Below are 13,909 nucleotides of genomic sequence, written 5' to 3' on the forward strand. Positions count from 1 at the left end.
AAAAACAAGGCAAAAACAACAGCAGCGGAGGCAGCCGGCAACCAGCAAACGAGGCAGGCAGCGAGGCAGAGGGCAGGCAAGGGGCACACGCAGCAGCTGGTGGCCGTGCGGCGCGGGGGTGTCCCACAGGTGGGTCACACTCACCTGCGTCGCACGGTCGCCATTTAAGGCCAAGTGCGCGGGTGGGCGGAGCAGCTGGGAGGCGGGAGCGGGGAGGGTACAGAATAGAAAAAGGGGCGGGGAAAAGCGGCGGTGGCGGGAAGGGAGAGCGGAGGGTGGCGAGGTAGGCGGACAACAAGGAAGGAAAACCAAAACACAGGCACAATGAAATAAAATAAAAAACAGGCACAAATTACAGAAAAAACAAGGCAAAAACAACAGCAGCAGAGGCAGCCGGCAACCGGCAAACGAGGCAGGCAGCGAGGCAGAGGGCAGGCAAGGGGCACACGCAGCAGCTGGTGGCCGTGCGGCGCGGGGGTGTCCCACAGGTGGGTCACACTCACCTGCGTCGCACGGTCGCCATTTAAGGCCAAGTGCGCGGGTGGGCGGAGCAGCTGGGAGGCGGGAGCGGGGAGGGTACAGAATAGAAAAAGTGGCGGGGAAAAGCGGCGGTGGCGGGAAGGGAGAGCGGAGGGCGGCGAGGTAGGCGGACAACAAGGAAGGAAAACCAAAACACAGGCACAATGAAATAAAATAAAAAACAGGCACAAATTACAGAAAAAACAAGGCAAAAACAACAGCAGCGGAGGCAGCCGGCAACCGGCAAACGAGGCAGGCAGCGAGGCAGAGGGCAGGCAAGGGGCACACGTAGCAGCTGGTGGCCGTGCGGCGCGGGGTTGTCCCACAGGTGGGTCACACTCACCTGCGTCGCACGATCGCCATTTAAGGCCAAGTGCGCGGGTGGGCGGAGCAGCTGGGAGGCGGGAGCGGGGAGGGTACAGAATAGAAAAAGGGGCGGGGAAAAGCGGCGGTGGCGGGAAGGGAGAGCGGAGGGCGGCGAGGTAGGCGGACAACAAGGAAGGAAAACCAAAACACAGGCACAATGAAATAAAATAAAAAAACAGGCACAAATTACAGAAAAAACAAGGCAAAAACAACAGCAGCGGAGGCAGCCGGCAACCGGCAAACGAGGCAGGCAGCGAGGCAGAGGGCAGGCAAGGGGCACACGCAGCAGCTGGTGGCCGTGCGGCGCGGGGGTGTCCCACAGGTGGGTCACACTCACCTGCGTCGCACGGTCGCCATTTAAGGCCAAGTGCGCGGGTGGGCGGAGCAGCTGGGAGGCGGGAGCGGGGAGGGTACAGAATAGAAAAAGGGGCGGGGAAAAGCGGCGGTGGCGGGAAGGGAGAGCGGAGGGCGGCGAGGTAGGCGGACAACAAGGAAGGAAAACCAAAACACAGGCACAATGAAATAAAATAAAAAACAGGCACAAATTACAGAAAAAACAAGGCAAAAACAACAGTAGCGGAGGCAGCCGGCAACCAGCAAACGAGGCAGGCAGCGAGGCAGAGGGCAGGCAAGGGGCACACGCAGCAGCTGGTGGCCGTGCGGCGCGGGGGTGTCCCACAGGTGGGTCACACTCACCTGCGTCGCACGGTCGCCATTTAAGGCCAAGTGCGCGGGTGGGCGGAGCAGCTGGGAGGCGGGAGCGGGGAGGGTACAGAATAGAAAAAGGGGCGGGGAAAAGCGGCGGTGGCGGGAAGGGAGAGCGGAGGGTGGCGAGGTAGGCGGACAACAAGGAAGGAAAACCAAAACACAGGCACAATGAAATAAAATAAAAAACAGGCACAAATTACAGAAAAAACAAGGCAAAAACAACAGCAGCAGAGGCAGCCGGCAACCGGCAAACGAGGCAGGCAGCGAGGCAGAGGGCAGGCAAGGGGCACACGCAGCAGCTGGTGGCCGTGCGGCGCAGGGGTGTCCCACAGGTGGGTCACACTCACCTGCGTCGCACGGTCGCCATTTAAGGCCAAGTGCGCGGGTGGGCGGAGCAGCTGGGAGGCGGGAGCGGGGAGGGTACAGAATAGAAAAAGTGGCGGGGAAAAGCGGCGGTGGCGGGAAGGGAGAGCGGAGGGCGGCGAGGTAGGCGGACAACAAGGAAGGAAAACCAAAACACAGGCACAATGAAATAAAATAAAAAACAGGCACAAATTACAGAAAAAACAAGGCAAAAACAACAGCAGCGGAGGCAGCCGGCAACCGGCAAACGAGGCAGGCAGCGAGGCAGAGGGCAGGCAAGGGGCACACGCAGCAGCTGGTGGCCGTGCGGCGCGGGGGTGTCCCACAGGTGGGTCACATCTCCCACTGCTTGCCAATTTTTCAGTTTCACCATTGTGAAAGTACTATATGCATTTTAGCATATAAAGATAGAAAAGCTTATTTTCTCATATCTGGTCATGTACAGGAAGCTTTTTGCAATTATTTTGCAATTTTAGCACAGTACAGACAAGTACACAGTGTCTTCAGCTACGCGCGTAGCGCAGACTACGCAAAGTTTTAAGTATACTACGTGAAGCTACGCCAGTCACTACAGATAAAGATGGCATCATGGCCAAAATATATTTGGAGCAATATTTGTCCTCACTTCATCCGCCCATTCAGAGGTGGGCGCGTCAACAGGCTAATTTGACCCTAGAAACTGCCGTAGAGATTGCTAGTGGCTACAACAGAGCCCAAGAGATTCAAAAAAAGGGCGAGGGGAGTCAACAGGGAAAACAGGAGGCCCAGGAGTACATCGTCAGCCCCGTCCTACCCTAGCAAAGAAGCCCGAACCCGTAACAATAATTCCTGGAACCCCTATTATCAGACCTCCTACTATGGGTCCTCAATGTTTCCAGTGTGGAGAGATGGGACGTACTGCCCGGTTTTGTCCCCAACAGGAAGACCCCATGGAAATAGGTATGGCTCGCGACTACTATTGCTCCCCTTCAGAAAAAAATCACCTCCCTATCGCTGTACAGTATCAGTGAATGGACACCCCGTGACAGCTCTGGCTGAAATGGGATGCCTACACAGCATAGTCCAACCTCAAGACCTGGGATCCCGCCTTGGCCTGATTGATGGAACTGTAGCTATACGTTGTGTTCATGGTGACACCAAACCGTACCCCACCGCACAAGTACAAATACAACACCCCCATGACCCAGGAACCACTTTAACTGTTGGACTTATACCCCGGTTACCAGAACAAGCTTTACTCGGAAACGATTACCCACAGTTATCTCAGTTGTTGCACGGCACTAAACTCGAAGATGAAGAATGGTGGGCCACAGCACCTTTTTCACAGGAATACAGACAAGGAGTGACCACCATCAAAAACTAGGAAGAGTAGAAAACAAAGGAGGTCAGAAAAAGGCAGGAATCCATTGGTTTTGCCCGTTCCACAAGTGAGCTCAAAATCCGTTCCGCTCGCGGATTTTGCGAATTTTCGATAAATTCGCGATCCGCGAACTCCCGCGAATTTACCGAGAATTCGCAAATCCGCGAGCGGCGGATCCGGGGGCAAAAGTTGAAGCCTGGCCTGTTGTAACTATTTTACGATGGCGCCGGCAAGCTGCCAGCGCCATCCTAAAAAAGTTAGCTTCAACAGGAAGGTCTAATAGATAAAATAAAGCAGGTGCTCGATTTTATCTATTAGAGCTTCCTGTTGAAGCTAATTTAGTAACTATTTTAGGATGGCGCTGGCAGCTTGCCGGCGCCATCGTAAAATAGTTACAACAGGCGAGGCTGGTGTAATTTCCTTTCCCAAATCTACCGTGGAACATCAGCTGTGAGGCTTGATAGAGGCCTTTGCATCCTTGACTTTCACTAGCGCAATACCTGTGCTGTTCTTGTGACCAGGGGCTTCTTTCTCTTCATCTGCTGAACTGATCTTTCTCTGACCTTTTATACACACAAGAGGCATGTGAACTCGCATTGAAGCCCCGCACGTTTGGTCCCGCTCACACACTCGCGGTGTGCACCGTCTTCCCGCCATTTACCCACTATGATGGACAGCTCACTCAGGGACCCCTGCGCCCTTCGGGCGATTGCATAGTAACACACACATGGTCGCTTGAACTAGTTGAAGCTCAAATTCAGTGACTCATTCATTAGCCCAAAAACAATCGTGAGCGTCGTCGAGGCTGGGCAGGTGTGCCTTCATTCCAAATCTACCGTGGAACATCAGCTGTGATGATGGATAGAGGCCTTTGCATCCTTGACTTTCACGAGCACAATACCCATGCTGTTCTTGTGACCAGGGGCTTCTTTCTCTTCATCTGCTGAACTGATCTTTCTCAGACCTTTTAAACACACAAGAGGCATGTGCCACTCGCATGGAAGCCCCGCCCCAAATCCGTGGATCCGCAAATCCGCAAAATCCGCGGATTTTGCGGATCCACGATCTGCAAATCCGCAAAATCCGCGGATCGTGGATCCACAAAATCTGCCCATGCTTGATGAGAACCCCTGGGAAACCGATAGAACTTTCCTTGCGGCACAAAGGGAAGATCCGGTGTTGAAACAAGGCCCTATAGGACAAAGACCCACACCACGTAGGTCCATATTTCTTTAAGAAAAAGCGGTTGTTGTATAGAAAAGGGAGCCCCACTCAGAACCCCCAGCTATTGATCCCTGGTCCATTCAGGGACAAAATGATGTATCTAGCCCACAGCCACTTATTGGGGGGCATTTTGGGGCAGACAAAACTGAAAAACAGATCATGGAACGGTTTTATTGGCCCGGCATATACCAACATGTAAAAATATACTGCAGAGAATGCCCGGTATGCCAAAAAAATAACAGATACCATCCTCCCACAGCACCCCTTCAACTACTTCCCATAATAAAACCACCCACAAGAAACCTTACGATCCTCAACTGCCAACCTCCTCATGATTTCCCGCACAAATAAGGTCTCCTGGGGCGACAAAAGATTCACTGTTGCTACGGCCAGACTGTGGAACACCCTACCTCAGCAAATTAAATCTTGCCCAACTCAACCGGCCTTCAGGAAGCTTATAAAAACATGGCTTTTCAACCAATGAGCAGCACACCATTTGACTACTGCTTCTTCCGTCCATAGCGCCGAGACACCCACGGGTATTTGCACGCTCTACAAATTGCTTGAATAAATTAAATAAATAAATATAACCCTTCAGTCGAATAGGTATGGACATAATAGGGCCTTTGTTACCTTCCCGCAGTGGATGTTGTTATGTTCTTGTTATGGTAGACTACACCACCTGTTTTCCAGAAGCCATACCCTTACGCAGGCCGGATGCCTCTAACATAGCCAAAACCATGATAACGTTTCTTTCAAGGGTGGGATTCACAAAAGAGATCTTGACCGATCAATGGACTCCCTTTGTGTCCTGATTGATGAAGCAAGTCTGTGTGCAGTTAGGGGTCAAACAAATCAGGACAGCTGCCTATCATCCCCAGACAGATGTGTTAGTTGAAAGATACAATGCCACTATTAAAACCACCCTCAAGAAACTCCTAGCTTTGGAGTCCAGGAAATGCGAGGACATGTTGCCCCTGTCCTTATTTGCCATTAGGTGCAAAGAACAAAAAAGTACAGGGTACTCTCCCTTTGAGCTGTTACATGGTCATAAACCACGTACCTTTCTAGTGTTTGAGGTATTTAAATTGCCACTGTCAGTAAAACCAACACCCTGAGCAGGGCCGGACTGGCCGGAACGAGCTTCGGGTGTTTCCCCGGGAGGCTGGAAGAGTGGGGGCCGATTCTTCAGTGCTGGGAAACGTATTTGTTACTGGGGGCTGGTTTTGCTGTGGTGCTGCTATATCGCCCCCCTGCAACAAAAGAGGCAGGGTGCTGGTCTGTCAAAATTGTCAGGCCTGGTTTGGGTTCCCAGTCCTACCCTGACCCAGAGGAACAACATTTCCTCCTTGAACATACTGAACCTCATTACTCACACCAATGCCGTGCATACCCAAATTCACACCTGCAACAAACCCAGAATCAAAACGAGAATACAATCCGTGAGAATCACTTTCGTCACCCGTTTGGAACTTTTTTGTCTGAGCCATCATTAATTTTTCTTTGATATTTTTCTGCTTAGTAACAAAATTCTCACTACAGAACTTTGCGTAAAACAAAATCTCATCCGGAATGTTAGTCTGCAGCCCCTCACATTTTTCTGGATATGTGCACTAACCTCTGGATGCAACGCTAAAAGAAGCGCCCTCTTTTATCCGGTCTTTGCCTTTGCAATATTGTCTGTAACTCTGCACTAATCTCTTGTAATATAATGCAATATTTTGAGGCACTTCACTCTGTGGTTCTTCAATTGGCCAGTTTACAAGCAACTTACACTCATTCCACAAATCTCTTGGGACAACAATTAACAAACTTAAACTCAGCTCTCGACCACCCCGCCTGGACGAACAGGCCTCATCTCCACTGCATCCCTTCTGGAGAGGCCCCACCTCCTTTGAACCACCCAAACACAGGACAGGCCTCACCTCCTCTACACCTTCCTCGACAGGCCTCTCCCCCTCTGCATCCCTGGACAGGCCTCACCTCCTCTACACCCCCCTGGACTGGCCTCACTCACTCACCTCCTCTGAGCCTCCTGGACAGGCCTTGCTTCCTCTGCATACCCCCGACAGGTCTCGCCTCCTCTGCACCTACCTCCAAACAGGCCTTACCCCCTCTACATCCCATGGACAGTCCCCCCCTCCTCTGCACCAGCTGGACAGGCCTCAACTTCTTTGTGCCTCCCCCTGGACAGGCTAAAACTCTTCTAACCTCCCTCCGACAGGACAGGTCTCACCTCCTCTGCCCCTCCCCCCTCTCCAGAAGTCTCACCTCCTTTGCCCCTCACCTCCTCTCCACAGGTCTCACCTTCTCTGTACCACCCGGACAGGTCTCACCTCGGCTGCACCACCCTGGACAGAACAGGGCTTACCTCCTCTGCACCCCTGGACAGGCCTCACCTCCTCTGCACCCCTTGACAGGCCTCACCTCCTCTGCACCCCTGGATAGGCCTCGCCTCCTCTGCACCCCTGGACAGGCCTCCACTCCACTGCACCCCCCTGGACAGGCCTCCCCCACACTGCACCCCCCTGGACAGGCCTCACCTCCTCTGCACCACTGGACAGACCTCACCTCCTTTGCATCCCTTGGACATTCCTAACCTCCTCTGCACCCCACTAGACAGGCCTCACTTCCTCTGCACCCCCCTGGACAGGCCTCACCTATTCTGCACCCCCCCAGCTCTGGACAGGCCTCACCTCCTCTGCACTACCTTGACCAGGCCTCACCTGTAGCATCATCCTTCCCTGACAGGCCTCACCTCCTCTGCACGGCACCACACCACAGAACAGGCCTCTTCTGCAACCCCCCACCAGAAAAGCATCACCTCCTCTGCCCCCTGGACAGGCCTCACCTCCTCTGCACCCTCTCAGGACAGACCTCATCTCCTCTGCACCCCCAACCGTTGCAGGACATGCCTCATCTCCTCTGCCCCCACATAGGCAATGTGAGAAGTTGTCCTGGTATATGCTGTCCACTAGTTATAATGGGCACCTTGTACCAGTCCAAACAACCCTTATTGATGATAGCTATGGAGAGCAGCCTTCAGGCTAAATCTTGAAGGAATGTAAAGCAGCTTTTTTTTACCTGTCTATAATCTCATGAATGACCAAATAAAAGGAGAACCACACCAGGTTGCACAGGCCCCGAAGAGAGACACTGCTACCCTGGACAGGCCTCACCTCCTCTGCACCACTGTACAGGCCTCACCTCCTCTGCACCCCGGACAGGACTCTCCTCCTCTGCACCCCTGAACAGGCCTCACCTCTTCCGCTCCCCACTCAGCCTCAGCAGCTCTCCTGACGTCACCATGAATGCCAGGGGAGGGGGGCATCTGATCCATGGATTAAAAATTGCAGCCCAGTGAGTTGGCAGCTCTCCTGCCTGAGCAGAAACCTGTCCAGGCTCACTCCTCCTCCTGGAGCTGGGGGCGGGTGTGTGGGGGGGGAGAGGGAGGGGCAGGTGCAGATCTGGGGTCTGAGGGAGGTCTGTAGATGGTGGTATCTGCCCACCAGACAGGGCTCCTTCCTCCTCTGCTGCAGGCTGCACTCACGAGTAGAGGCCGGAAGTGATGTCAGCATCCGCTGCTGATGCTGTCTCTGCCGCCACTGACCCGGAAGAGGAAACCCTTCTCCTTTCATCCCATGTGCAGCTCCATAGTTTCATCTGTAGGGGAGGAGCGCCCTCTAGTGGCCGCGGACGGAACCGCCACCTCCAGGCTCCAGGAGTGAATACATTTCACGCAAACAAGCATTTATACCTGTAAAGACCTGGGATTTCAGATGTCACAGACGGGAATGTTTTTAAGGGTCAGACAGTTAAAGTACAGGGCCTCACACTTGGCTACTGCTGTGGAAAAGTATTTATAGCTTCACTTCAGATGAGCATCTTCCAAACACTGATGTAGAGGACTAAAGTGTATTTACAGAAAGGTGACAACTGGAAGTGGCAGTCTGTATTTCAATGAATATATCTGCATTTCAATGAATATATCTGTATTTCAAAGAATATATCTGTATTTCAAAGAATATATCTGCATTTCAATGAATAGATCGGTATTTTAATGAATATATGAGTAATGCGGTCAGTTTTGCAATTTAACTGGGCAGCTTATTTATTCTTTTAAATAATTTATTTGCAGTTTTTCAAATCCACAACGTCCTAGATAGCAAAGTAAATAGAGGTAAATACCATGGAGTTTAAGACACCAGATCAGTGACAATGAGGCATAGGTCATGTGCCAAAGCGACAATTGAAGGAACAGCTTATTTCTAACTTTCCTATGTATGTGGCTTATTCCTTATATTTAATATGGTTTTATATCCTCGAACAAGACTGAAATATAGGCCCTAATTAGGTTTTGAGTTTCTGGTTTAAGAGCACAACTGTCTCCTAAAATATTAAGATAGCGGCCTCTTCCAGGATTTGTTGTTTTGCTTATAGTAACCACCATCCTCTCTCAACAAGGATTCACTGACAAAAAATAAAGCAATATATCTTTGAAACAATTAATTCCTAAGATAGAGATATCAAATATGAACCAGAAATTTCTCACACAGTTTGCATTGTATCATAAAAATGAGTGGGTGTTACTGGTCTGAAGAACAGGGGAGGGGCATTTCATTACTCGAAAATATTCTACTCCTTCACATAGGCCCCTATGTCATCAGTACACCGTTGATTAGTGAGTGCATCAACTCTTTGCAGCATTGTCATGCAAGATGCCTTGGGTGACACAACAATGACATTAGTAAAGACATGCATACATCCGAGCCCTCAAGCCTCACTCATCACGAGTGACACTCACACATTTGTAGGTTGTGGTGAGGTCTCACTCAAACCTGGCCCATTCTTCCACACTATGGGGAGTAACTAGAACTTCACACATGACTATTCATCACAGACAAGACCCTCAGTCCCACATTTTGTTTGAAAAACCTTCCTCATATTTCACCATGAGTACTGCACACAGTTCAGTAGAAAATTAAATTGAATGTCTATTTTAGTGAGACTTGGTTGTCAATATTATCACTTTACATGTGTTCTCATCATGTCTATAAATTCAGTAATGTCTCTTCCTTTGGAATTGTCAAAGTCAAATGCTAAGTGACACCACTCCCTGTGTCTTTGTTTAATACCTCAATTCTCTATTGATTTTTCATATACAATGAGCATGAGTCTTTTACTATATTAAAAAGGGCCTTTGGGACGTTACTGGCACGTTCAATTTGGTTAATAATAAATAGACGTCTGGCTGATTTCAAATTCAGATTACAGCTAGAAAAGAATTGTTTAAACCGTAGTTTGTTTTGTGGGTCTTTACTTACTCGCCAAAGTCTCTCCAATCTCTTGCATTTGGATTTTTCAATATTTAGCTCTGAAGTGCACCAGGGGGCTGATGGTGGACATTGGGGAGAATCCAAAACTGTCACAAAGGGGGTATTAAATTCTTCCAACGTCGTAGGAGCATCCTCATTAAAGGCTTCTACAGAAACATTTCGCCACGGTCTTGCGCCACTTGATTTTTCCCTGCACTTAAGTCTGAGCACTTAGGGCATGGCTGTTGGATAGAGAACTTAATCATTGAATGATCGGTCCAAGTGAGAGAGTCTGGGAGGTTACAGGTTAGATGATCAATATTAGAAAAGATTAGGTCTAGCGAGTGGCCAGCTGGATGAGTTGGGCCTGTAACTCTTTGGGTGAGTTTAATCATGTCAAGAGTAGAGAGGAGTTTATTAACCTCAGGGTTCGTATGATTTTCACCATGAAATTTAAAATCCCCCAACAAAAGAAATGTATTTGAGGAGAGCACATGTATAGCAATTAGATCTATCAGTTGGTCGGTAAAATTGGTCTTAGGAGAGCTCTTCCGGGGAACCCTCCCTGCTCCCGGGACCGATGTTACAGAGCCTAACAGCAACCTAGGTCTGCTGCCGATGCCAGACACAATTCTGCCCTCCTGCTGCTGGGCCATGGCCGAGCAGGGGAAGGTAGGACAATAGGTTTCCTGTCACAGGGAGGTGGCTCCCCATGCCGCAACAGCACCACCTGTCTGCCCGTGTCTCCCAGCTCGCTGCAGCTGCCTTGGACGCGAGTTCGGGCCCTCCTCCACCCGCAGGCTACCACCTGCGCCCCATCCCTGGTGGCCAGTGGTAGGTTGCTTTGTGTAATTGTATTGCTTGTTGTATTGTTTATTTTGTTTGCTTCATTCCCCCTGTTACCTCTTGCGCTACTTCGGTGCCCTTCTGCCTTCTCGCCGTTCCTCCTGTGGTTTCCCCGCCGCTGCGTCCCCTGCGCCCCTGCCCCCCGCTCGCTACACTTCGCCTTAGTGTATTTTGTATTGCATTTTGTTGGATTGTTAGTTGTTTTCCTTTCCATTTCTCCTTTTCCTCTTGTGTCATTTCTGTGCCCTTTTTGCCTTCTGTACCCTCGCCGTTCCCCATTTTCCCGCCGCTGCGCCCCCTGCGGCCCCAACCCCCCCTCGCCCATTCATGCGCCCCACCTCCCAGATGCTCCTCCCTCCCATCTTCCCTTCTTATGGCGGCTGCTGCACGGTGAGGAGAACGACCCTTGACCCTTTCACAGGCAGGTAGCTCTCCACACTGCAACAGCGCCACCTGTCTGCCCGTGTCTCCCAGCTCGCTGCAGCTGCCTTGGACGCGAGTTCGGGCCCTCCTCCACCCGCAGGCTACCACCTGTGCCCCATCCCTGGTGACCAGTGGTAGGCTGCTTTGTGTAATTGTATTACTTGTTGTATTGTTTATTTTGTTTGTTTCATTACCCCTGTTGCCTCTTGCGCTACTTCTGTGCCCAGTGCCCTTCTCCTTCTCGCCGTTCCTCCCATGGTTTCTCCATCGCTGCGTCCCCTCCAGCCCCCCCCCCCCTCACTTGCTACACTTTGCCTTAGTGTATTTTGTATTGGATTTTGTTGGATTGTTAGTTGTTTTCCTTCCCATTCCTCCTTTTCCTCTTGTGCCATTTCTGTGCCCTTTTTGCCTCCTGTACCATCGCCGTTCCCGCAGCTGCGCCCCCGCTCCCCCACTCGCCCATTCGTCTGCCCCCATCACCCAGCTGCTCCTCCCTTCTACTTTCCCTTCTTATGGCGTCCGCGCCTGGACCGCGCCCAGAGCCAGAACACCTGGCCCCCGCGAACGCCACAACGCCCGTCTTCGCTACTACTTCAGCTCCCTCCACGCACTCAACCCCGGACGATCATGCACCTGCTGCCTGGCTGCCCCGAAACGCACCCAAGGACCCTTCTCCTGCCGGAACTGCAGCTTCACCAGCATCCGGCCAGCCAACCCTCCTACCAGGAAAGAACCCAAGTACCTTAGATGCATTCATCTCAACACTCGCAACACTAGAAAGCATGTTAAGACTCACTTACCAGCCGGGATGAGATGAAAACTGTGGATCAATGTTTTGTCCACGGGGCAAAGTAACATAATTAGGAAAATTAGTTAAATTAGTATTGCTGTATAAGATACAGTGCCAAAGTTTATAATGCCATCTTTGATGTAATCTTTCCTATTTTTTCAGTGCAGGGCAGTAGAAAAACGAATTTGCAGGAAGTCGCGCTGAGTGTGGCACTTCTTTACGATCCCATAGGGATTCTATAAGGACAGTATCCACTTGTCCTAGCTCAAATTTACATTTTGTTACAATCAGTCAGGGAACTTAGAGTTAAAGAACTTAAAGTGTAAGTAAAAGATTCATATATTCATTTGAAATTTCAATGCTCCACGTTCGATTTCTGAAGAACGAATAAATTATTGTGGCTTCTCTCCGCGCTTCTGGTTAACGAAACACGGCAGAGAAGACCTACAACATAAACGGGATGCAGCCGGCAGCCGCAGCGTGTGCATGCAGTGTTCAAAGGCCTCGTCTAAGATGGCCGATCAGTTGAGTGGCGGTTTAGTTGCTGCTTGCTGTATGGTACAAGGGGATGATACGAAGTATGCATCTAAGACTACCCAAGGTTACAGTCCTGTTTTTCTATCACAAACTTACTTCAAATGTTTTGTTTGATTTAAGCTATTGCTGTAACTGTTCAAAATGAAGAGATTGATCTTGAGAACACAATTTGTCACAAGGGTAGGCTGAGAATTAAGAAAAACAACAAATCTCCTGGTTTTATCGATGCCATCTTGATTTTTAGTGGATGTCACTGTCTGCGATGGTGAGACCGGGACTGTTCTTATCATGGAAATGCCACTGAGTGCGAGCTGCCCAGACCTTGAATAGAGAGTTCTCAATCACAATATTTTGGCAAAGAGGTGAAGCCACAAATAAATGAGTGAGGTTTGTGGCTGCCCAAATCAGTGAACACCTTGTTGGGGGGGGGAGAGGAGAATTCACAATGATTTTTTTAAAGCTCTCGCTACTTTAACAGAGCCAGTTTCGAAGCGCTCAAAGTGTTTGCCGATAAGAGACTTAGGGCCAGGTGTAGGTAGCTAAATACCGGTCGGTAACGGCCAAAAATCGGTGAATTTTCTGGTTACAGACGTTTTAGCCCTTTCGATTGTAGGAGGCTGTAAATAATGATTCGGTAATTTACCGATTCGTTATTCTAAGGAATCGGTAACATTTCGATTCCTTAAAACCTATGTAGGTAGTACTTAAGTGAGTGCATTTTTGCTTTAAGGATTCTCTATTTACCACCAACTACAAGTTGGTGGTAAATACCGAATACCTTTAAAAAAGCAATTATTTGCTTTTTTCAAAGTGCCATGTGGCAGACATACATGCTCTTAGGACATGTATGTGTGCCACATGTGCACACATGCACGATTCAGGGGTGTAACAGGGTGTCAATGTGACACCCTGCCACCCTTGAATATGCTCCCGCTTTACCGATTCGGTATTTACCGAATCGGTAATAGTGAATGGCTTCCTATTCATTCCACGCCCAAAGGAATGAATGGGAAGGTATTCTTCATTACCGAATCAGTATTACCGATTCTGTAATAAGGAATTTTACCTACATCATATTTACCGATTCTTAAATACTGAGTCGGTAAAATTTGGTATTTAAGAATCGGTAAATTGAGATTACCTACATCGGGCCCTAAAGGTATAATAAGGAGATAGCGATGCCTAAGATTTTATTTCATACCAATCAAGTTACTTCCTGTGTAGACTTGCCTCACCAAATGCAGCAATAGCAGGCAGAAAAGGCTTACTTTAAGGTCCAGTACTGTCTAATCTATGTTTCTTCTAAACACTAGGGGATTCAACAAACTTTATTCGGTTTTATAAATCGAAAAAAACATAAAAGTCATAGATAGGATGCTTTTTTGCAGCATGCTGCTGGGGTTCTGGACAAGGAGATTGAACTGGCTATTAGACAATTATCTCGCTCACCTTTCCTCC

General features: G+C 49.7%; 2 protein-coding genes across 2 annotated transcripts in view; both read right to left on the reverse strand.

Annotated features, from left to right (window-relative positions):
- LOC147737300 (uncharacterized) overlaps positions 1-7,936 on the reverse strand; it is a 28,310-nt gene extending 20,374 nt beyond the window's left edge. Inside the window, exon 1 of the mRNA XM_086925007.1 lies at positions 7,803-7,936. The gene's annotated coding sequence lies outside the window, so the exon portion shown is untranslated. The remainder of the gene's footprint in view (positions 1-7,802) is intronic.
- LOC147737284 (uncharacterized) overlaps positions 1-13,909 on the reverse strand; it is a 1,685,245-nt gene that overhangs the window by 1,591,666 nt on the left and 79,670 nt on the right. The gene's annotated exons all lie outside the window — the stretch shown is intronic.

Source organism: Lissotriton vulgaris, chromosome 1_1 (assembly GCF_964263255.1).
Source record: "Lissotriton vulgaris chromosome 1_1, aLisVul1.2, whole genome shotgun sequence".
NCBI lineage: Eukaryota > Metazoa > Chordata > Amphibia > Caudata > Salamandridae > Lissotriton > Lissotriton vulgaris.